This window comes from Panicum virgatum, chromosome 6N (assembly GCF_016808335.1).
Source record: "Panicum virgatum strain AP13 chromosome 6N, P.virgatum_v5, whole genome shotgun sequence".
Lineage (NCBI taxonomy): Eukaryota > Viridiplantae > Streptophyta > Magnoliopsida > Poales > Poaceae > Panicum > Panicum virgatum.
Genome location: NC_053150.1, coordinates 14,124,398 through 14,149,521, shown reverse-complemented (window position 1 = coordinate 14,149,521; position 25,124 = coordinate 14,124,398). Strand labels below are relative to the sequence as shown.

The following is a 25,124-nucleotide window of genomic DNA, read 5'->3' as shown; positions in this document are numbered from 1 at the left end:
CATTAGCTCCGACGGGGTCCCTCCCGAGCTCTTGGTTCTAGGTCTTCGCCGTCTTCCTGGAGTACCGGTCTGACCGGTCCGCTATACCGGTCTAACCGGTCGGCGCAGGGAGGCTGCTGGTGTTGATCGTTTTGACGATCTTGCTGCGCGTTCTAGCGTTTTCGAGTGTGTTGGCGCAAATTAGTGTCAACAGAATCTTTGCTAAAGCTGATAGGACCAAACCACTATGAGCCCAGCCCTTGTCATTCAGGTCATTACATTGTGTTATATATTGCCATGGCCATGATGTTAGCTTTTATAATTTAGGACTGAGAAGCATGGGGAATCTGTGCGGTGTTTGGAGATTCTGAACCATAAGTGCATGAACCACAGTTGGAGCTTGTCGATGATAACATGATGCATCCACAGCCGCCTTCAGTTGGTTTCCCCACTTCTGCCTCTGGCAGTGCCCGGCCACATCTTGCCATGGTAAACAGCATCCGAAGATGATCCCATCTCATCTCTCGAACAGCTATAAGTTTGGCTCTCATAGCAAGAACCGCAGCCGCAGGGGACTTGCTGACTCGACAGGCCACCATCTCATGCCCAATGGTGGCCAGGGCATCATCAGACCGGCTCCCTCATGGAATTAATCTTGTTTTGGTTGCTTTGAACTTGTATAGAACAAAGGAAGTCCAGAACTTCAAGAAATCCGGCAGCTGATCATGGTCGTGGTATCCAACTAGTTGAGTTGCACGTCGTATGCGTCTATGGTGGTAGTACGCATATAGTCTTTGGAGTCTAGATTGTATACAAGATCTCTAGCCGGTTAGGTCACTACTGGAAAAATGCACATTCGTCCGCGGTCGTTAGTACCGGTCACGGCTTTGCCTGGTACTAACGTGCAAATTTAGTACCGGGCCAAAGGAACAGTGGCCCTGGGAGCCTATTAGTACCGGCTGGTGGCTCCAGCCGGTACTAAAGTCCGCCACCGACAGCTAGTGACAGTTTAGTACCGGCTGGAACCACCAGCCGGTACTAAACTGCCGCGAGGAAATTTAGTACCGGCTGGTGGCTCCAGCCGGTACTAAATGTGGCGCGTTAGTACCGGTTGGAGCCACCGGCCGGTACTAATGCGCCCACTATAAATTGATAGCCTTCTTCCTCCCCGAGCCCGAGCCAGTGCCATTTCACCAGAGAAGCTCGAGCTCGGGGTTGTTCTTTCCTTAGAGAGTTGGCGCCATTTGTTCTAGTTTTAGTGAGTGTTCTAGTTATCCAAGTACGTCAAAGGTTTGCAACTTCATCCTCTCTTTATTGATAGTCTTTATTCTTCGTTTTATGCTCTATAGTTAGAGAAATTTGTGACTTTTAGAAATAGTGAGGATGAGTATGATTTCTTTGATTTATGCAATGATTTGAGATATATAGAACCGATGACTTATGTGGGAGTAGGTTTATTGGCTAGGTTGAATATGAAAAATTTATAGACATATTTTTCAATTATTTTCTATATATTACAAATGACCGTAGCACATTTTTTATTTTTAGATTCAGATGAGCATGTGGATAGTAGAAATTTTTAGAATGAGTGTAGACAAAACATGTGATTGTAGTAGATATAGCCATAATGTGGATAATTAATTTTTTTATAATGAACTAATGAAAGAATTATAATAGATTTTTTTTATTATGAATTGATTATTTTGACACTTTAGTGATGTATTTAAATTTATTCAGGCTCACATTGAAACTATCTATAAGCTAAAAAAATTTATTTCGAAACAAGTATACGTCGTTAATCTCCATCCAATAGTGATGACACTACCTTTCGGGGAAACACTATGCGCTATATGGACGTCGCGAATCGGTTGGTCGCATCACCAGCACTTCCGATTGATACGAAGACAGCATTTGACGCAGTCAGCGTGGCCATTGTTGCACTGAGAGCAGATCAACGAGCACGCTGCCTGTGCTAGTGCTGTGTTACTATTAACCGCAAATGTTGGTGTTGCGACTGGCCGATTGGTGACATCCTTGTACCGCACCGTGTCCCCCCGAAAGGCATTGTCATCACCTCAGGGTCGAGGTTACCGACATATACATTTTCCGAAATAAAGTTTTTTTTTTCTTCTAGATGGTTTCTGGATATTGAAAAGAGTGTTCTCCTAGAACTGAAGGGTGTCAAAATAATTAGGAGTCATCATCCTCTCTTGTTTGATGGTATTTATTATTTGTTTCATGCTCTATAGTTTGAAATATTTGTGATTTTTAGAAATATATAGAATGAGCACGATTTCTTTGATTTATGCATGGATTTGAGATGTATAGAATCCATTACTTGAATTTGGAGAAGGTGTATTGGACAGTTTCAATGTGGATAATTTATAGGGATTTTTTTTAATTTTTTTTCAAGTGGCATGGTTAATTAGTTTGGATAGTCCAAAGATCTCATGATGAGTAGTTTGTATTAGGTAGCTAGCATGTAGTGTATTGTATATATTAATTTGGACTTCTATTTATCATGTTCTATAATTTAAGCATGTAGTGTAATGTATCTATTAATTTGGACTTCTATTAATTTTGTATTTCAAAGTTAAATTCGCAAAAATGGCTTTTGTATTTCATTATGTTATGTGCCAATTTAAATGATATGAATACAAGTAAAATAATGTTGTTTTTTAATTCAAAATTGTAGATCGATGGACCGACAATTGATGTACGGCGACCGGTGCACCATGGCGTGGATTAATGGTCTAAAGTCTTTTCTCGATGTAGCGGAGGCCCACAAGTCATCGAAAGGTTTTATGTGTTGTCCGTGCCGCGTTTGCCAAAATAAAAAGGAATACTCTAAGAGGAGCACTCTACACGCCCATATTTATGAAAAGGGTTTCATGGATAACTATACTCTTTGGACAAAGCACGGTGAACCTGGAGTTATGATGCAAGATGGTGAAGAAGATGATGATCATAATATTGCAGACTGGACTCATCTATATGAAGCGGGAGCCTTTGAAGATGAACCCATGGACGATGCTGAAGAAATGGACGAGGCTGGAGAAAATGCAGCAGAAGACCAACCACCTGATGAATTATGTCAGGTTCTAGTGGATTCACAAAGAGACTGTGAAACTTTAAAGGAGTTAAAGAAGTTTGAGAAGATGTTGGAGGATCACAAAAAATTATTGTATCCAGATTGCAAGCAGGGGCTTAAAAAGTTGGGTACCACACTTGAAATGCTGCAGTGGAAGGCAGCTAATGGTGTCACCGATAAGGGATTTGAGGAGCTACTTGGAATCGTAAAGAACATGCTTCCAGAGGGAAATGAACTGCCCTCTACAACATACGAAGCAAAGAAGGTTGTTTGCCCTCTTGGATTGGAGGTACAGAAAATTCACGCATGTCCTAACGATTGTATTCTCTATCGAGGCGAAGAATATGAGAAACTTGATGCTTGTCCTGTCTGTGATGCAAAACGGTACAAGATTAGGCAAAATGATCCAGGTGAGGTCGACGGGGAGCCCGTCAAGAAAAAAGTTCCCGCTAAGGTGATGTGGTATTTCCTAGTAATACCACGTTTGAAGCGCTTTTTCAGAAATAAATCCAATGCTAAATTGATGCGGTGGCACAAAGAAGAGCGTAAGCAAGATCAGATGCTGAGACACCCTGCGGATGGGTCCCAGTGGAGAAACGTGGATAGAGATTTCCCAGATTTTGATAACGACCCAAGGAACATAAGGTTCGGTTTAAGTACGGACGGAATGAATCAATTCGGCGAGTGGGGCAGCAGTCACAGTACATGGCCTGTGACCCTCTGTATGTTCAATCTTCCTTCTTGGCTATGCATGAAGCGGAAGTACATGATGATGCCGGTGCTTATCCAAGGCCCAAAACAACCGGGCAATGATATTGACGTGTACCTAAGACCGTTGGTTGATGAAATTTTGCTGCTGTGGAAGGAGGAAGGTGTACGTGTTTGGGATGAGTACAAATAGGAGAATTTTGACCTGCGAGCATTGCTTTTTGTTACCATCAACGATTGGCCTGCACTTAGCAATCTGTCCGGACAGTCGAATAAGGAATAGCAGGCATGCACTCATTGTCTAGAAGAAACCGATAGCTTATATCTAAAAAATTGTAGGAAGGTCGTGTACATGGGTCATCGTCGATTCCTTCCCCTCAACCACCCCTTAAGAAGAAAAGGAAAACATTTCAAAGGGGAACCAGAAACTCGTGCTAAGCCTATTTTCCGAAATGGGAAGCGTGTTTTCTCGATGGTGAAGGATGTCCATGTCGTGTTTGGAAAGGGCTGTGGAAGCAAACAAGTTCCGAATGATGAAAACGGTCATGCCCCAATGTGGAAGAAGTCCATACTATGGGAGCTCCCATATTGGGATGTCCTAGAGGTCCGCAACACAATCGATGTGATGCACTTGAAGAAGAATCTTTGCGTGAACCTGCTAAGATTCCTTGGTACGTATGGGCAGTCAAAAGATACACTAGAAGCAAGACGTGATTTGAAAGAAACAAAACAACGAGAAGACCTACGTCCTGAGAAGAGAGAAAATGGACAGCACTACTTACGTCCTGCTAGCTACACTCTCAGCAAAGAGGAGAAGGAAAGCATGTTTGATTGCTTAAACAGTATGAAGGTACCGTCCGGTTACTCCTCGAATATGCAGGGAAGAATTAATTTGAAAGAGAAAAAGTTCACAAACCTAAAGTCTTGTGATTGCCACATTTTGATGACCCAATTGCTTCCAGTCGCGTTGAGGGGTATTCTACCAGAAAATGTAAGATTAGCAGTGGTGAAGCTATGTGCCATTCTTAATGAAACAGAGATAAAAAAATTTAAACTCAATATGATAAATTAATTAAGTGCATACTCAATGTGATAAACATAATTAAAACAGAAAATCTATTTAATTAAGTGCATGCACATATATGATAAAACACCCAAAAAATATAAAATCTATTTAATTAACTATTTAATTAACATGTATGAAATAACTGTGATTTAAATTTTTTATGCATTTATATAATAGTTTGCACAGAAAACACAATTGAAATAGATATAAAATATTTGGACTCAATATGATAAATTAAGTGCATACACATTAAATATATCCAACATAGTGACATATAATACAGAAATATAATTTTGTATGGTGAAACACAACATATATTTGTATTTATAATTAATTTATTATGAATAAACAATATGTAAAACACTCAAAAAGAAAACAGAAGAGCTATCTAATTAGCTGTTTAGTACCGGGCTGAATCTTAGCCCGGTACTAAAGAGCTACGTGAAAATTTTCCCGCCAGATGGGGCAGGTTAGTACCGGGCGATGCCCTTGACCGGTACTAAATTTTTAATCATTTATTGAATTTATTGCACATAAAACATATTTAAACGAATTGAAATTTGAAATTTAGTGTCAATACTTTGAATTTAGTGCAAAGACTAATACTATTAGGATTAACGTATGTTTAAAAATAATAATATAATTTTGCATGGTGAGAATAGTACATATATCTATTTTTTAATCGTTTATTAAATTTTATTGCACATAAAACATATTATGAAGAATTACAAAATAATTACAAAACAATTACAAAAGTGAAAAAGACAATCATTTTGGGAGTTTAGTACCGGGCCATGGTTGTAGCCGGTACTAAACTGCAGCCCAAAATTTTCCCGCCTGTTGGGGACATTTAGTACCGGCTGGTGCCACGGCCCATTACTAAATGAGGCAGTTTAGCACCGGCTGGTGCCACCAGCCGGTACTAAACATCGCAATAGACAGTTTAGTACCGGGCGCATCCATGGCCCGATACTAAACTGCCTCTTCTATATAACCGGGGGGACTTGGCGTTCGTCGATCACCATCCCCCCACCCCCCCATCGACGCGAGAGACCGAACCGCCGCCGCCCGTCGCCGTCGCCGCCACCGCTGTTCGGCCCCCCGCGTGGCGCCTGAGGTCCTCCGCACCGGACTGCACTGCTCGCGTCGGCCCCGCGCCGCCCCCTCCAGAGCCCTCACGCGCGCGCCACCGCCACCCGTCGTCGCGTCGTCCCCTCCGGCGCCGGCCTCCTCCGCGCTGCGCCGCCACCCGTGCCTCCGTCGCGCCGCCGCCCGTGCCTCCTCCGGCGCCGAGCAGCCTCCTCCGCCCGCGCTTCCCTCCGTCCTACCTCGTCCCCGCCGCCGCACCGAACCGGCGGCGCCACCTCGCGCCTCCCTGACGTGAGGTCTCAGGCTGACGTCAGCACGACTATGTGCGCACGACTATGTGCTGACCTCAGCCATTTTTTAATTAGTTTAAAGCAGTATTCTATTTTGTAAAAAATTGAAGAAAAGTTGTAGAAATTTTAGAAAATTTGTAGAAATTATAGATAGTTTTTCAAATTATAGTAAATTTGTTGAAATTTGTTTAAAATTTGAAAGAAATTGGTAGATATATACGTAGAAATAATGAAAATAGTAGGAAAATGTTAGAAATTGATACGCACTAGTGAAAATTGTAGAAATTTGTTGAATTTGTAGAAAATTATAGATATTTGTTCAAAATGTAGTAAATTTGTTGAAATTTGTAGAAAATGTATGGGAAATTATGGAAAATGTATGTAAAATTATGAAAAATGTATGGAAAATTATGGAAAATGTAGAGAAATTATGAGAAATTAAGGAAAATGTATGGAAAATTATTTCTTAGGTATGTTGTACAGAAGTATGCCTTTATATCTTGTAATAATTATGGATATTGTACAAAAATATTATATATTGTAGAAAACTTCATGTCTTTACGAGCTTCACATTTATTGTTTTATTTGGTATTTTTGAATTGTGTATGTTATGAAATGTATATGATGTAATTTTTGTCTTGTACAGCTTTATCTATTGAACTTCTAATTTTCTTTGTAAATTTTAGTTTGCTATACTATAAACAGGTGTAATTAGTAGAAAATCTTAGAAAATTCAGGGCACATTTTATAAAATTCCAGGGCACATTGTATATAGGATGTATATGATGTAAATTTTAGAAATTTTGTCCATGTATGCGTTGTGCGGCTTTATCGAAGGTGCACTTGTAATTTTTTTATACATTATTAATTTGTACAAAATTGCATATCAAACATATGTGATTCACATAGGAAACGAAATGGAACCCTTTCGCCGTGATGACGACAAGGCCTTTCTTGCGGGCATAATTGGTGCGGGGGCACGCACCACAACGAAGAGGATGCTGCCGAGGACGATGGCAGCCAATACCTTAACGATACTAGCGATGGCGATGATAACCAGACAGAACAAACGACTGTGCAAGAGGATAGCGCAGAGGTATATACAATTCGTGCTTATATATATAAACATACGCATTAATTCTGTATGTAAGTACAATGCGTACTAAATACATATTTTTTATGCATCCGAATCGATTAGGAAACCAAAACGGAAACGAGGGTCGAAGAAAATCATGGAGGGGCACACTATTATCACTTCATTGCATCCTGACGGTGAACCAAAGTCTCCGAAGGGTGTGAAGACGACGGTGGTGAATCAATGTGGATGTTATGTCAGGGACCACATTCCCATTAGCTTCAAGCTATGGAAGAAAAGTAAAGCCACAGATATCGATGCTGACGTCATTCCCGAGACTGAGAAAGAAATGTTATGGGCAGATGTCAAATGGCACTTCACCTTTCCGGAGGACAAAGAACAACTGTTTAAGGATTGGGTCATGAAGAAGACGTTCAAGAAAAATTTGAACAAAGATTATGTTAAAAAGGGACTCACGCCGGACTTCGAGAAAAACTTCAAGAATCAACGTCCTTATTGGGAGGCATTCGTGCAGTACAAGTCGTCCGAGGATAGCGAGAAGAAGACAGCCCAAGCCAAGGAGAATGCGAGCAAAAAGAAGCACTTCCATCATCTTGGGCAAGGAGGATATGCGTCGGCGATTCCGAAATGGCAAAAGATGGAAGATGATCTCGTTGCCAGAGGAATCGTACCGGCGACTTTCAACTGGCCGTCGCGAGCAAAATATTACTTCTACGCTCATGGAGGCTCATTGAATATGGAAGATGGGTCGTTCGTCACTAGCGATGCCATAAGGGAAGCGGCCGACAGGCTCGATGTGGCACTAAAGGCCGTGTCCGAAGGCAGCTTCAAGTCAGACAGAGAGAAAGACGAGCTGATGTACGCTCTTGGCACACCGGAACACGCAGGACGTGTGCGAGGCATGGGTGTAGTTCCATGGAAGCATGGCTTCAGTGGCGACATAGAGACGTATCGAAGCCGACAGAGAAGAAAGGCTGAAGTGACAGAGAAGAAAGGCTAAAGTAGAAGAGAAGGTGCGTGCCCTAGAAGAATGGGTTGCTTCGTATAGCTAGCCAACAGTAGCCACCAGAAGCCAGATCAACGGCTCAGCTGGAGACTAGCCCCGTCGGCTCGCAGCGTCGTAGCAGCATCGCTTCAACGGAACACCCAGCCGCAGATCGAGAGGAAACGGTTGCGGAACATTACCCCGTGGACGACATCGCCGTGAGGACCCCCTGTGAGCTTCTATTTCCGCTAAGGAAAAAAACTGAAAGTTGTCGCTCACGAGGTTGCTGAAGTCCCTGTTCAAGGCGGGACAATCCATGGCATGACGATTCCAGAAGGATATGCTAGAGTCATGGTTGACCGTGTCGAGAAAGAATGGGAAGACCTCGACCTCAAGATCCCTGTAGGCGATGGAGAAGAGGAACTAGGACAGGCCCTCCACACTTGGATCTGTTCGAAAAAACAGTACATAAAAATTGCAGGAAGGGATCCTAGCCCATCTCCGAGGTCACCGCCAGCTGCTCAAGGGTCTCCGAGGCCCAGTGTGGATCCACCGTCACCGCCTGCAGCCCAGGACCCCAGCGTTAGTCCATCGCCGTCACCGGCCGCTTCCGGGGAGCCTAGTGTTAGTCCGCCTCCGCCATCTCCTCGCCCCGCAAAGAAGAAGAAATCTGCTTCGGTGCCGCCACCGCCACCTCCAAGATATAAGAAGACCCAAGAATGAAAGAAGAAAGAGAAGCCCGTGCCAGAGAAGTCAGGTTACGAAATGACTCCAGAGGAATTGGATGCTTGGGTGCAAGAAGACGTGCGCAAGCAGTTGAAGCCAAAGAAGCCTCCGCCAAAGGAACCAGTGGATCCGGCAGCGAAGAAATTCTATCTATCCATGATGTGCCAACCAAAGACTCCACTGATGTCGGACTACGACCGCTCGATTACAAAATCATGGGAGAAGAAGAGTAATCGGAGGTACAACCAAGTCCCCCAGCTCGGCGAACAACCCAAACAAAGTGTACCCCCTCTAGTAGTGCTTTCAAAAGAGGATGAAGCTACTGCTGAGTTTGTCAAGGAAACGAACCTCACAAAAGCTCAGCTCCTATGTCAGGAAAAAATCCCGGTTCACCAAGGGGCAGGAAGAAAGCCATTTGTACTAGGGGAACCTCTGATGTGGCTAGAGTTGATTGACACCCTACCAACAAGAATGCGTGAGTTACATCAGTGGTACTTGAAAGCATGTGCAGAGGGGTATATAATGCTAGCTGCTCGAATTAAACATACCCATTTCTATCGGGGAATGGATGACATTTGGATTGATTTTGACCATTTTTGGTTTCTATTCCATCAAGACGCCCTAGACAAGTCTCTCGTCAGTGTATGGTCTATGTAAGTATTTTTTGTCAATTGTATACTCTAGCTCTACTAAGTCGTTTAGATTTCTCATTCCCTCCTTTTATTTGTAATCGTGAAGGATGAAAATGCAGGAATGCCGGAAGAGCGGGATTTACAATGTTGGCTTCATAGATCCGAATGTTATACATGAGGAGTGTGTACGCAAATATCCTAATCGGACCGAGAATAATTTAGTCATGTCCTTGGAAGGGCAGCACGATCGCACATTCATTCTATTGCCATACAACTTCAAGTGAGTCCTTTCACTTTTTGAGTCACTTCAACTAGCCAATAAGTGTATATATCTAACATTTCTTGTATCCATATGTATGTATCAACAGTTTCCACTGGATCCTACTTGTGATCGAAATCGATCGGTCCTGAGTTACTGTGTGGGACTCCTTGAATAAGCCACTAGAATTATATCAATATCTCGTAGACATCATGCAAAGGGCATGGTCTCGGTTCCTCAAAACACAATTAGGAGTTGCGTCAACACCGACTGAGCTTGAATTCAACTATAACAAGCCGGTACGAATATGGCACATCTACTTTTATTTATTCAAACAGCATGAATATTTCATAACATGTATATATGTATATAAGTATATAGTTTTTGAGACAGAAATAAGGAACCAACCTCTGTGGGAACTACGTATGTGAGCACATGCACTTTTTTTTGCAGAGATACCAAGAGGGTGACACAAGAAAACTTCGAAGTACGTATAACATTAGTAACAATTTCTTGTATCTAATTCCATGCAGGTACTAAATTAAACTATTGGTGTTTATTTGTTGTTGACAGATTTGGAGACTGAAAGAGAACCTCATCGAACCAAAAAGAATCAGGGCAATTCAAGAAGCACTCTGTGGATTCCTGTTGGATGAGGTGATAAATCCAAAAGGTGAATTTTATTCCGATCCAATGATAAGTGTGGCTCGAGCTGATAAATTCAACAAACACCGTAAGAAGGATGCCAGTGTCGATGACGATGCAGATGATTAGAATTATTGAAGAATTTGTTGGAAAAAACTTATGAGAATTCATACTTGTAAATATTATTGTCTTTTATCCATGTATGTATATAATTTCTAGCATTTCTTTTATCCATGTATGTATATAATTTTTTTTATTTGCTTTGCTCCATATACAAATACGAATTCTAGATACGAGTACGAGGACGAATACACAAACCGCTGCGAGTACGACTACTAATACTAATTAATTGAAATTGTAAGGAAAAGAGAACAAATATAAAGCATCAAAAAGAAAAAAAAATCATTTAGTACCGGTTGGTATTACCAACCGGTACTAAACTGCTCGGCCTAGCTGCTGGCGTGGCCAGTAGTTTAGTACCGGTTGGTGTTACCAACCGGTACTAAACAGGCCGTTTAGTACCGGGCCAGCTGACCGGTACTAAGTGGGCGTGCACTTAGTACCGGAGGAGCGGTACCGGTCGGGAAACCGGTACAAACCGGGGGTTCCCGACCGGTACTAATGAGAGACTTTCTAGCAGTGGGTACTTTGCAGTATAAAATCATACACATGTTCACAGGTTTTGTAACATTATTAAAAATAGAAGGAAAAGAATCGGGTCGTGGCTCTGGAAACTTCTTGTTCTATTTCTCATGTTAGATTCTGGTAAAAACCTCCTAAACTCCCACACCAGTTACAGCCCTCCGCTGCTGCCACTCTTTGTCCACCTTCTTGTCACCGGCGTATTTGCAAGCCGTCATCTCTCCTCACAAATGAATCTTGAAATCTCTAACCTCCAAACCGTACATTCATCATTGATCCACCTATTAGTTTGAAAATAGGTACGCCACAATGAATGTAACCACCACAACATATGACCTTCAGTTTAATGAAACATGTCATCTAAAAATGAATTATATTCCGTTTAATGAAAAATATCCTTTAAAATGTATGACATTCAATTTAATGAAACATTTCGATGAAAATCTCTAACGACATTTAATTGGAAAGTTTTCTCTAAAAATGTATGGCATTTAATTTAATGAAAAATATCCTGTAAAATTCTCGTTGCTAACAAGGAGAAAAAAATAAAATGAGCAGGCTTCTAAAACACCTAGTAGGTTTTATGAGCAATTTGGTGAAACGTTCCCTCTAAAATGAATAAAGAGCTTCGCCATCACATTCAATTCAATTTTAAAAACAATCTAAGGAATTTAGCATTGGATAATTACTACGAATTTTGCAACAGAGCGTCAATTTTCTTTTATCTTATATATAGACAAGCTGATGTAGAATCTGTGAAATAAAGGCCTAAGTGTTTATGTGGTCCCGTCCATTTTGTACTGGCTCTATAGGTTGCCAACATGGGATAATTGTTTGTGATTATAGCAGTATTTCAGTATGTGATACAAACACTAACAGATGCTAGTATGGTATATACTAGATGAAAACAAGAGCAGATGACTGTTAACTTCAAAAAAAAAGAGAGAAGATGACAGACAAATTAGGATTACTTGCCGTACCCTTGACCCTTGTGCATGTCGTCCACATTAAAATGATTACTGGTAGGTCTCAACATTCATTGTTGTAACATGCACGTATCAATCTTATTTGTTACCTGATAGTATGAGTTCAAGCAAGGCTCTGTTCCACACTTCCACGCACTACGTTTTGCTTCTTCCATAGTTCCATATAACAGATACACATAATTTGTAATACTTGCCGACAATAAGTATTTACATATTTAGGATCGAGAGACATGGGGAATCTCGGTGCTTGTGTTGGTAAACAAATCTGCTCAAGAAGTTGCCACAATCATCACATTCTGCAAGGACGTTCTGTGCACCGAGTGATACATGCAAACCCTGGTCCCGGTGCGACATGTGGATTGTGTGGACGTACAGTTATTATAGGTCTGCTTGGGGCACCATACAAGCAACAAGCATGGGATAAGTACCTTGTCGTAGCATGCTATTTTCAGTGGAGTAAAATGTACCGCCGATTCTCGAACTTGGCTCATAGTATCATCTAGGTTCCCAAACTTCTAAATTGCACATTCAGATCCTCAGTCTTGCTAATTGTGTCATGTAATGTTCTAATCGCCAATTTTATGTAAAAAAGCGGAAGTATTTTTGTTGACGTGGAGCTTACATGTGGGCTCAAATTTTATTTTTGAATTTCTGCGCTCAACTCTTATATTTTCAAAATTTTCTCTAGGATTTTATTTCAAAACTTTATGTCCTAAAATTGTTTTCCGATGTTTCCTCCAAAATTTATTATTTTTATTTTCCAATCTTTTATAAACTTGACCATATAATTTTGATCTTTATATAATATTTTGTATTGATCTTTTCTATTTGAACATATTTGTACAAGTAGATTTGTTATGATTTTTTATATGTTTTATATATAATTTCATTCTTGAACAAATTATACAACTTTTGGTTTAGCTTAAGCAACTGCAATTTGTACCTCACGTGATACGATTAGGAAGTTTGAGAAGTTGAATGTGCATTTTGGAAGTTTGGGAACCTAGATGACAGTACGAGCCAAGTTTGTGGTCCGGCAGTGCACTTTACTCTTTCCAACGAGAGTTGGTACGGTCGCAGCGTCCTCCATCCATGACCATTACAGCCTAACATGGGTCAAGTGGAACCGAACTGAACATCAGACTAGCATGGACGCTCATAGCTCAACCTATGCTGATATACTGCATCCTTTAGATGTGGATCAATGGATCTCATTGTCTGCAGAGCTGGACATAGATATATACCACGTGCATGTGAATCGATTGAGGGAATGAGGGGGCATACTCTCATCTCCCCGCAGTTCGCTTGTTCTATTGATGTGACAACACATATTTCTGTAGTGCTAATAACTTTTGAAAGTAGACACTGCTGAGCAGAAAAGTTTAATGGAGTCGGTAGATTATTAGAGCCAGATGAATGAAGACAATCCGCTGGCACATATATATCTGCGGGTGGGGGTGGGGGTGTATACTGAACGGTAGTGAGCGACTGAGTACGGTGTGCACGTATGGCCGTGTGCAGGAAAGTAGCTCTGCGTCATGGCTCCCAGTTCACAGAAGATGGTCATGAACAACCCAGACTACGGAGCTTCATTTTGATCGATGCGATCTTCATGGGATTAGCTTTCATTCTATTTGATAGTTGCCATTTTTTATCTCTCATGAGCCACCAGTGATATGTTTAACTGCCATTTTTCCCTAGTCTAGTTTTTGTGCAAGCCGGTTTAGTGAACCGGTATTATATATTGATGACACTTCGTCACTGCAGGTTCTTCATGACCCAGCAGTGATAGGACCACTAACATTGCTGCCAGGGGGCGGGGGTCGGGCACGTGAGTGCCGGCTGGTATTTCGGACCGGCACTAACATGCGCACATTAGTGCCGGTCAGAGTAACTGGCACTAACGACTGTCACGTTAGTGCCGGCCATTTAGTGCTGGCCATAGGGACTGGCACTAAGCCGTTCTGTGACCGGCACTGATGTGCCTTTCTCCAGCAGTGTCAATGGTTACACAAAGTATGGAATTCTTCGATTAATAATGTTAAAAGCTAATATCTCAGAAATTTTGATTCTCATTCATGATCTGATTTCGCATATATAATCCTCGTAATTAAACATACAAAAAATGTCACACTTGACTATATTTCAGTGTAAAAAAGTAATAACATGAGAACCCAACTTGTCATACTAACATGTTGGCACGATTTGGCAAAGGGGCAATTCAAATGTATTTTCGCCAGAGATTTGGCATTGCCATCAAGTTGGTCCTGACGAACTTTTGATGGGAAGGATTGGGAAACAAATCAAACTTGCCCTTTGAAATTGACATGAGATGCTATTTATTGCCCAAATCAGGTTTTGGTTTGATAATACCACTGTTGGAGAACGGCTTATTAGTGCCGGTCACAGGGCGTATTAGTGCCGGTCCCTGTGGCCGGCACTAAATGGCCGGCACTAACTTGACAGACGTTAGTGCCGGCTACTCTGACCGACACTAACGTTCGTATGTTAGTGCCGGTCCGTAATACCAGCCGGCACTAACGTGCCCGACCCCGCCTCAGGCCTGACAGCAAGGTTAGTGCCGGCTGGTATTACTAGCCGGCACTAAATGTTTTTTCTTCTTTATATTTCTTTTCTTTTCGTTTTTATACGTATGGCTATGCGTATTTCTACCGTATGTGACTACATAGTCGTACTCTTTGCATTGCACAGTATTATTAGAACAGCATATTACACTAACATTATATATATATATATATATATATATTTGTCATGTATGGAACACTTAGGAGTTCAAAAGTACATGAGATATTACAAATTATTAAGCACATCAACTATAGTAACGTATCAACTTCCTCGTTGTCGGATCTTCTTGGGCGACGCTTATATGGAGATCGCCATGAAATTCGCCCTTAGGATTTATGACTTCATCGAGTAGAAATCCGCATACAGCTTCTTGAATTGCCCTGATCCGAGCGATTTCAATGAGTTCTTCTTTCATCCACCAACGCTGTCACATTTTTCGATAAAAACATGAGAATAAAAAATAATGAATTAAAATAAAGAGCAGATGTGATTGTGCTCACGTACATTGAATGCCTCCACTGTCATTTGCCCTTTTTCACTTGCAAAAGAGTTGATCCACTCGCATACGTAGTATCCACATAAGTTGTTTCCTTGGCCCTGTCTCCAACACTATGGACAAATGTGGGTTACGTTATAGAATTTTTCTGATGTTTATTGCGAATGACATTAGTAGCGAGAGTATATTCATACCGGAAAATCAGTCACCCAATGAAGAGGCTCGATTTCACCTATGGGCAAGCCTATGTGTTTGTGGAGGTAGCGACTCCATGCAGTATTTACCACCTCGACGATATCTTGGTACTTTGATATATCTTGCCTTAACGAGTCGTACACCAAGACCTTGTGCTCCTCAATCCGAATACAAAGCAATATCCAATGAAAGCTGTGCATATACATATGCATAACCAATTAATGTTGATTATAATAGTTATTAAATAGTATTATTAATATGAAGGGATTGAAAAAAAGAGGCTAACAAAGAACGACTCACTGATGGTTGTATGGCAAGAGAATGAAGGGACACATGCTATTTTTACGCAACCCCCTGTATATAACATTGACTATGTCTCTAGAATTTAGCGCTAACGATTTCTCGTGTATAATATCGGGGTCGAAGAACCCGACGTTATGGAAGTTCTTCTTTCGGCAAATTTGAATTTTTGACCTACGGGACACAAGAAAAACGGGGATCAGTCAACACACAAGGCTAAAAATAATGAAACGAGAGACAATACTTACATGCACCATACACTCATGAGGGACTCGTGAAGGGCATCTTGATGGTATAAATCGTAAAGTGCTGCAAACTCGATATATACATCATCTCCCCCCGCCAGAAATGCTCATCTTTAATCCGAGCTGGGAACATCTCTAATTCATTAGCTTTAGATTGCACGGCATACCATTTGTGTAACTCGGCCATTCTCGTTGGTAGGAATGGTAGCAACTCTGGCCATATCAAAGGTTCACCAAGTACAAACTTTTTCTTGCCGCGTGCATTCTGTAGGGCCTCCCCAAGCAATTGAGCCCTTGTTAGATCAGTTTGCAATATCATCCCAGCCATGGTCAATGGATCTCTTGATTCATCGGGACATTCTTCACGCGGCACTATCAATGGAGGGATCGATTGTTTGGACTGCTCTCTGAGCTGGGGAACGGTCTTTGCATTAAGCCGCCGATTCTTGGGGTTGCTGTAGCACTTTCTGATCTGACGATCATAATCCGACTCCCTTTCTTTCTCCTTGGTGGGATCTTTAATGAAGTGTTTAATGAAGTGTGCCTTTGCACCTGGATCTATTTCTGGCTTCTTGTTCGCAGCCTCCCTCAGTAGCTTGCGCTTCAGCAAGAAGGTTTGAAACGATTCTTCTGCCTCTTCCTCTTTTGTAGCCTTCGCTTTCTTCTTTCTTTGCTGCTTATGAGATGGTTGGACCGAAGGTACCGTGTATGCCTTCTGTCGCTGACTCTGATTCTGTTGTGCGGCTGGTGATGATGCCGGAATTGGCTCGCTTTGTGCGGCTGGTGATGGCGGATCCTGTGCGGCTGGTGATGGCGGATCCATGCTGGGGTCCCGTGCAGGCGGTGGAGAAGGTGGGCCAACACTAGGATTCCTGTCAACTGGCGTTGGTGATCTTTGCCTTGAGCACCGAGCGGAATCTGTGTCTGCTTGCACCAATCTTATGTCACGCTTTGGCCACGCGATCCATGTGTGTACGGCATGTTGTAGTTCTGTTTCTTCAGGACTTATAGGGATCGGGAGGTCCATGTCTTCCCAGCGTTCTTCAGTAATTCGGTCAACAAAGACTCTTGCGAATCCTTCAGGAATCGGTTGGCAATGTATTGTCCCGCCCTCTTCTTGGACTTCCGCATAACCCTCAGCACAAACTTTGAGCTTTTTCCCATAAAGAACCAGAAGCTCACATTGGGTCCTAACGGTGATTTCGTCAATGGGGTCCCTCGGCCTGTCGGCACCCAAATTAGGGTGCTCCGTGGAAGCAACACTGCTACGATGCTGAGAAGGGGGGCTGATCTCCACATTGGCAGCTGGTTGGTCCGAGCATTGCCCAACTGCTGCCTCAAGTGACATTATCCGGTTTTCTAAGCTACAGATCTTCTCTGCCACTACTGCCTTGCTTCTACATCGGCTTCGGTAGGTTTCGAGATCTCCAAAAAAGCCATATTTCCATGGAACTACGCCCACGCCTCGGGTCCGTCCAGTGTGTTCCGCATTCCCAAGAGCGTAAGTCAGCTCGTCATTCTCTCTGTTGGGCTGGAAGGTTCCTTCTTCGGCACGCCTCATTGCGTCCTCGAGTCTTTGGGCAGCCTCTCTTAGTACGTCGCTAGTCACAAACATTCCAGTGTCGGGGTCTAATGTGCCTCCATGAGCATAGAAGTAATACCTTGCTCGTTTGGGCCAACTCAAGGTCTGCGGTACGATTTCTTTTACAATTAAATTATTTTCCATCTTTTCCCATTTCGGAATAGCAACCTTATAACCTCCAGGCCCAAGTCTATGAAAGTTTTTATTTTTGCTAGCATTTATTTTGCCTTGAATCAAGGCTGCCATGCTGTCAGCACTGTGTTTGTAATTCACGAATTCATTCCACCACTCTCGTTGCTTCTTCCAGACTTTATCAAAATCTGGTGTGAGGCCCTTGTTGACAAAGTTTGCCACCAATTTTTTCTTGAACGAGGCGAACTGAGTTGCCATCTTCTTAAATGCCCATCCCTTTACTTTTTCAGCTTTGCCTGGGGGAAAGTTGAAGTGCAACAACACCTCTTTCCATAACAATTCTTTCTCTGAATCTGGCACGATATCTTCAGGTCGATCAGAGACTTTATTTCTCTTCCAAAGCTTGTATTTTATGGGGACGGATTCCCTAACAAGATATCCCAATTGATTTACAAATGTCTTCTTAATTTGACCAGGGGCTAGTGGCTCGCCGGTTGCTTCGTTGATCTCCATGATGGTCGTACATCCTACCATCTTCCTCTTGGAGCCACGTTTCCGTTTAGGCTTCGTCGATCCTGATGCCTGAAAGAATCGCAAATTTATCAAGCGGGTTGCTAGCAACTAGTGGACGTCGCGGCAGGTATGCGTAACCTGCATAACCCGCGAGCAAGGGTTCCAGATCGAAAATTATCATGATATTAGGTAACTTATTGACTGAAACATTCATAAGAATTTCTAGCTGGAGCACGACTGCTTACATAAGGACTGAAATCATCAACAAAGCTAGCAACATAACACAAATAGTTCGCAGCTGGGCCGCATGTGTCACAAACAATATCTTGCTCCTAACATATATATTGAGAAAACGTTTATCCTGATGCCTAAAAGAATCACTAAACTTTTATACCTCGGCTTCCTCGACATTTTCTTCTTCCTCCCCACTAATATGTTGGTCCTCGTCGCCATGATAATGCAAGTTTAAAAATTGGCTGCCATCGTTCTCGTCCTCATCAAACTCTGGAGCTACATACGCAGTACTATCACGAATGAGGTCGTGCATTAACTCGTCTTGATTGTCCGTAGGATCCATTTCCACTACCTGAAACAATAAAAAAACAGCAAGCCACATACTATATGAGGTTACAAAGCATCTATTAAATCAAAGGTTATCCTGTTCCTTCCTTATGATTCCTATATCATGTTATGATATCATACTATATCATACTGGAGCCACATACTATATGCGGTTACAAAGCATCTATTAAAGCCACATACTATATCATACTGCCTAGACTGATAACTCTGTGTTTCTCAACTATTTTTGTCTGTTATTGTCTGTTTCTCAACTGTAGCTGTACAGATAACTCTGTGTTTATCATGGTATTATATAAACCTATTTTTGTTTTGCAAAATTTGCTGATGGATCTAAGACCTAGTTTGAAAGAAGAGGCATTTGCTCAAATTTGCTGATCTTTTTTAGACCTTAGTCCGTAAGAAGAGGCATTTGAGTGTTGGTCTGCAAAGTTCACTGGTTTTGCTCCCATCATATTAGGAGTAACTCTTTTTTTCTTTTTTTTTCTTTTTTTGCAGAGACAAGACTGTTGCGGTCCTAATGTGTTGGAGAGTAACTACAGGCCCATGCTTTATACACCTAACAAATATAGATCTCTAGGCTTTAGGACTTTTGCGTTGCCAGTTCCTTTGCAGGAAAATCCTCTAGTCAAGAGCGCATCAGTAGCACTGACTAGGTAGTTCCCCTTGTACCATTAATTATTTATTAAGTTCCTGAATGCGGAGGATGTTCCCAACATCCATGATTACACTGACGCGGTAGAGCAAACATACAGTAATTTTGATCCTTCTATTTTTGCATGACTGCAAAGTCAGTTAATCAGGATATTGGAGAACAATTGTCTAGAGTAATTTTGATCTTTCTCTTTGTCCATGCAATGTATAACAGGGGTTTGGATCCAGTTGTGTTGCCTACAGCAGCAAGCCAAGCTGTGAAAACACGCCTGATAACTTTCGTGAGATCATTATCAACTGTCCTGGCTGTTGCATATATTCTCACAAGGTGCACATGCTACATTCTAAAAAAAACTTCAGGTGTTGTTTGCAAGTTGTAGCTTTATATTAGTCATGCTACATTCTAAAGTCTACAACAACATTTCTAGACAGTTTGTATAGTCAAGTACTCAAGATAGCTGAGTCAATTGCAAAAGCACATGCTGGAACTATAATTTAGGCCATAATGAATCTAACAGCATCAACCTTAATACCTTATGTTGCAAGCTATTTGCATTTTTAGGTATTGATGATCAAAGCTAAAAAAGTTTGACATTGGACAATCCTAAAACTACTTATATTTGTGACCGGATGGTGTAATTTCAACATTGTTTAACAAGTAACTAAGGATATATTCATGTGGAATTATTTTCTTTGCTTTACCGAACATCTCTAGATGGAGTCAAGTCATTGAAATATTACTTGGGCTAAATATCACATATTGCAATGGAAAGATGTGCAGATCAACATTAGTGATTGCTACCCTGAGAATGCATATCTTGTCTGATCAATACAGAGATTACTTGGATTATGAAATTACTTGGATTAAGAAACGTAAAAAACTAACCTTATGCCTAGTTTAGATCTCAACCAAATACGATAATTTTCAGTACCTGTTGAGAAACAAAATAATAAAAAGAGAGAGCATAAGTGTACATGCAGAGAATGGAAGGGAAAAGGGAAAAGAGCTCACCTTCCCTTAATTTCTTTGCAAATGAACAATAAAATGTGTCTACGAGCATGTAAGTAAGATGTGTTTACCTGATACTAAATTAGCAGGACAAAGGGAAAGACAAGTGCAGATAGATGGTCATCTCGTGAGCTAAGTGGTTGCAGCAATCTGTCACTCTTCTACTATCTTATTCTTCTTCTCCATTATTCCAGATTTTTGCTGAAAAGAAAGAGTAGTGAGCAAAGTTTAGAATTTACATGGGAAAGAAGGCATGTGTATTGCAGATAAATGAGCAATGTGTAACTGCTAAAAGCTTATTAGCAATTCAGCATGTGTATTGCAGATTATCTATTTTCCATCAAGCGGATTGCAGGTTAGTAGCTTTCTAGTAACAAAGAGGATCAATAAATTTACCTAGCCGGATTACGATGGGCAGCAGACTCGTGCCCAAATCAAACCTGACCTGGGGCGTGATTTGGGGCTGGGGCGTGCAGCGCTGAAGGGAGCGTCGTTGGTTTCGGCTCGCCGGACCAGGTGAGCGTACGGCGGGATTGGCGAGGGAGGCCACGTGCGACGCCGGCCACTGCACCTTGCTTCGCCTCGCCCGGACCAGGCGACCGCCGCGGAGACCACGTGCGACGTCACGGAGGCAGGGGCGGCGTGGTCGGGGCCGGGGCGGTGGGGGCAACCGGGCGGCCGCGACGAGGCGTGGGGGCGACCGGCCTGGGGACGACGAGGCGTGGGGGCGACCGGCCTGGGGACGACGAGGAGGGACGGCGGGTTGGGGACGACCTCAAGGCCAGCCACGGTCGAGCGCCGGCCGGGGAAGAATGCGGCGGCGCACGTGGGCGAGCGAGCAGGGGCGGCAAGAAGTCGGGGCGGCGGGGTGACGTTGATCTGAATTGGGCGGCGCCGAAGGGGGTAATTTGTTGGGGGGTGCTCGGTTAGTGCCGGCTAGTATTACCAGCCGGCACTAACGTGCCCCCGTGACGTCAGATGGGACACGTTAGTGCCGGCTGGTAGTTCTAGCGTTCTCACGTTAGTGCCGGCTAGAACTACCAGCCGGCACTAACGTGTCCATCCGGCGGGAATTATAAATTCGACATGCCAGTTCCCATTTACAATAAATTTTTAATATTCATAAATTTATTTATAATAGACTTAATAATTAAAATAATACAACAAAAAATTATATCTTAATTTTTTTAGCTACACAATAATTATAGTAATTATATCTACACAATAATAATAGCAATTGAAGTAAATTAACAAATATGCTACTATTATCAATTATGTGTAGCTTATAGGGTTTATATGTTAGTATGCTTCTATTATTCGTAATAAATCGAAAAAATTTCAGATTGATCTATGCAAAAATATTCAAAAGTCTTTTCAGTAATAGCCTATACAATGATGTAATCAATTCGCAAATTACTTGATTATTTGTTTGTAATTTAATGTTTCAACACTCCTAGTAATGCAAAATTAGCGAAAGTAAATAATATTTATACCATGCAAAAATATAATATTATCTGAAGATGATATTGTGTCCTAATTGGACGAATAGTATCGAGAATTGATACAAATACGACGTGGTGCGTTTCATTACATCACTTAATGAGAAAATACAATATATAATTTATATAAAAGTACTACTCATCATCATTATCTACTGGAACATTGATAATCTTTCTTTTGATGAAAGTGCCTTGGACGTGATCACGACGTAAGTAAGGCGTGTCCTCTTTGGATAAGAGGATGCTGGGGTCAACGTCAACTGAGAATGGAGGAAGGTCATCAATCTGGTCATAATCTTCCGAATTGTCCGAAATATTCTCGACTCCAACAACTTTTCTTTTACCTAGAAGAACTATGTGCCGTTTCGGCTCATTTCCAGCCTTGTCTGCTTGAGACGTCTTATCCGACTTTTTCTTCGGTTTGCTCGACATGTCCTTCACATAGAACACTTGTGTCACATCCTTGGCTAGAACGAATGGCTCATCTTTATATCCAATCTTTTTAAAATCGACTATGGTCATCCCATACCGGTCCTTCGTTACACCTCCTCCAGCCACCCATTCGCAACGAAACAGAGGGACAACTATGGGTCCATATTCAAGTTCTCATATCTCCTCTATGACACCATAGTAGTTGTTCTTTTCTCCATTACTGTTTACTATACACATACGGACACCACTGTTTTGGTTGGTGCTTTTTTTATCTTGAGCTCTCGTGTAAAATGTATACCCATTGATTTCGTACCCTTGGTATTGCTGGACGGTTATTGATGGTCCCCTGGCCAGCTATTGAAGTTCTTGATCAACTGTGTTGTTGCCCAATAATTTTCGTCTGAACCAGCTGTCAAAAGTTTTTATATGTTGGCATGTAATCCAAGCAAAATTCTTCTGTGGATTTTCGGACCGTATAATATTCATGTGCTCATCAATATAGGGAGCCACCTTGGATGAATTCTGAAGAACCGTGAAGTTCGCTTGGCTGAATTCACTACAAGAGATGTTCATATTACATTTTTTTCCTAGTGTGTCTTTTCCCTTTAGTCGCCCCTCATGGTGTGACACGGGGAGCCCAATCGGATTGAGATCAGGAAGATAGTCAACACAAAACTCAATGACCTCCTCTGTTCCATAGCCCTTAGCAATGCATCCTTCTGGGCGAGAACGTTTGCGCACGTACTTCTTCAATACAGCCATGAACCTCTCGAAAGGGAACATATTGTGTAGAAAAACAGGACCCAGGATAGTTATTTCTGTCACAATATGAACTAGAAGGTGTGTCATAATATTGAAGAAGGAAGGTGGGAAGACCATCTCGAAGCTGACAAGACATTCGACAATGTCTTTCTGCAGCTTTATTAGATTATTTGGATTAATTGCTTTTTGCGAAATTTCATTCATGAACGCACAAAGCTTTACAACTGCCAATCTCACATTTTCCGGCAGAACACCCCTCAGTATAACCGGAAGTAATTGTGTCATCAGAACGTGGCAGTCATGAGACTTCAAGTTTTGGATTTTCTTCTCTTTCACATCTATTATGCCCTGTATATTTGAGGAGTACCCAGACGGGACCTTGATACTGTTCAAGCAATCGAACATACTTTCCTTCTGTGCATCAAGCAACGCCTGACCTAGCTCGTCAGGTGGCTCCTCTTGTGCAATATTTGCTTCACCCTCGTCCATTGGTTCATCTTGAAAGCCACCTGCTTCATGAACCCATGCCCAATCTGGAAGATTGTTATCACCATCGTCATCTTCTTCATTATCTTCCATCATAACTCCAACTTCGCCGTGCTTGGTCCAAAGGCTATAGTTACTCATGAATCCATTCAAGGCCAGGTGATTCCATAGAGTATCTCTTTTTCGGAATTCTTTTTTATTTTCGCAAATACTGCATGGACAACACATTAAACCCTTTGGCGACCTATTTGCCATTGCCGCCTTGAGAAAAGAATCTAAACCCTGAATCCATGCCGAGGTGCTCCGGCTTCCGCGCATCCATTGCCGGTCCATCTGTAATTAATTACTGTATAAAAACAAAAATCAATTCTACATATCTCAAATTGGGATAATTGTCGCTAAAAGAATGAACACAAATAAATGTAGATGAAAAAATAAATTAGAAGTCCAATTAAGAATTTAAACAACAGTCTTAACCAATATATTTTGTTATAATTTGACGTCTTGGAGTGTTTGGACTTTTATTTTTAGAAACAAGTATATTTTGTTGATTCACTTTTATAATTGAGGTCTTTTACGGTGTACAATACCACCACTTAGTCGTATATTGTATAGAGAAGATCTAACCCTTTGTTAGTAAGGGTAATCTAGTAATTAATACCTAATTATAATAGAGAGACAATTCTACTATAAATGTGTCCTCGTGAAATAATTCAAAAAAAATTATTCTAAATGTGTTATACTCAAACTATCTAGTAAACCTTCTCTAAAAAATAACAAATCAATTCTACTTTGCTCAAATTAATGAACAAATCGAAAAATTATGCTCATTTTTCCTCAACCTTAAAATCACTATTTTCTTTATCTAGAATGCATAAAATGAAAAAATAAACACTGTGCAAGAAGAGGGGAAGAAGCTACTAACCTTTGGTGCACTTGGATGGGTGAAATCCACACAAATTTTAGAGAAAATGGGCACCAACTCCCCTCTAAAACGCCATGGAGAGAGGAGGAGCTTGGCCAAAATGGTTGGGTGGGGCTGGGGGGAAGAAGACGTGCTTATAAAGGGCAACTTAGTGCCGGCTAATAGGTCTAACCGGCACAAAGTGGCGCCGTTTAGTGCCGGCTAGACATATTAGCCGGCACTAACGTGCCCCGTGCCAATTTAGTGCCGGCTAGAATATCCGGCCGGCACAAAATTGGCTTCTGAATGTTGTGTCCGCTGGGAGGACCGTTGGGGGGTGGCACGTTAGTGCCGGCTGATATTTCTAGCCGGCACTAATGTGCCCGCCGGGTCCTGTAAATGCACGTTAGTGCCGGCTCCTTGTTGACCGGCACTAACGTGCTGGTACCAATGTTGCTTTCTCCAACAGTGTACAAACACAAAGGACGAGAGCTGACATATATGTGAAGTTTGCCCGAGCGCCTGCGCGCGGTGATCCAGAGGGGTGTGCATCTGC

The 25,124-nt window shown here is 41.9% G+C and overlaps 2 long non-coding RNA genes across 2 annotated transcripts; one reads left to right on the top strand and one right to left on the bottom strand.

Moving 5' to 3' along the window:
* The first annotated feature begins 411 nt into the window (after positions 1 to 411).
* Positions 412 to 19,703, top strand: LOC120680137. Its single transcript, XR_005677485.1, has 3 exons — positions 412 to 421; positions 8,173 to 8,177; positions 19,321 to 19,703. It is a non-coding gene; the product is annotated as an uncharacterized LOC120680137 (long non-coding RNA).
* On the bottom strand, positions 19,427 to 20,821 carry LOC120680136. Its single transcript, XR_005677484.1, has 2 exons — positions 20,557 to 20,821; positions 19,427 to 20,408 (listed from the first exon to the last, which is right to left on the bottom strand). It is a non-coding gene; the product is annotated as an uncharacterized LOC120680136 (long non-coding RNA).
* Positions 20,822 to 25,124: the final 4,303 nt, after the last annotated feature.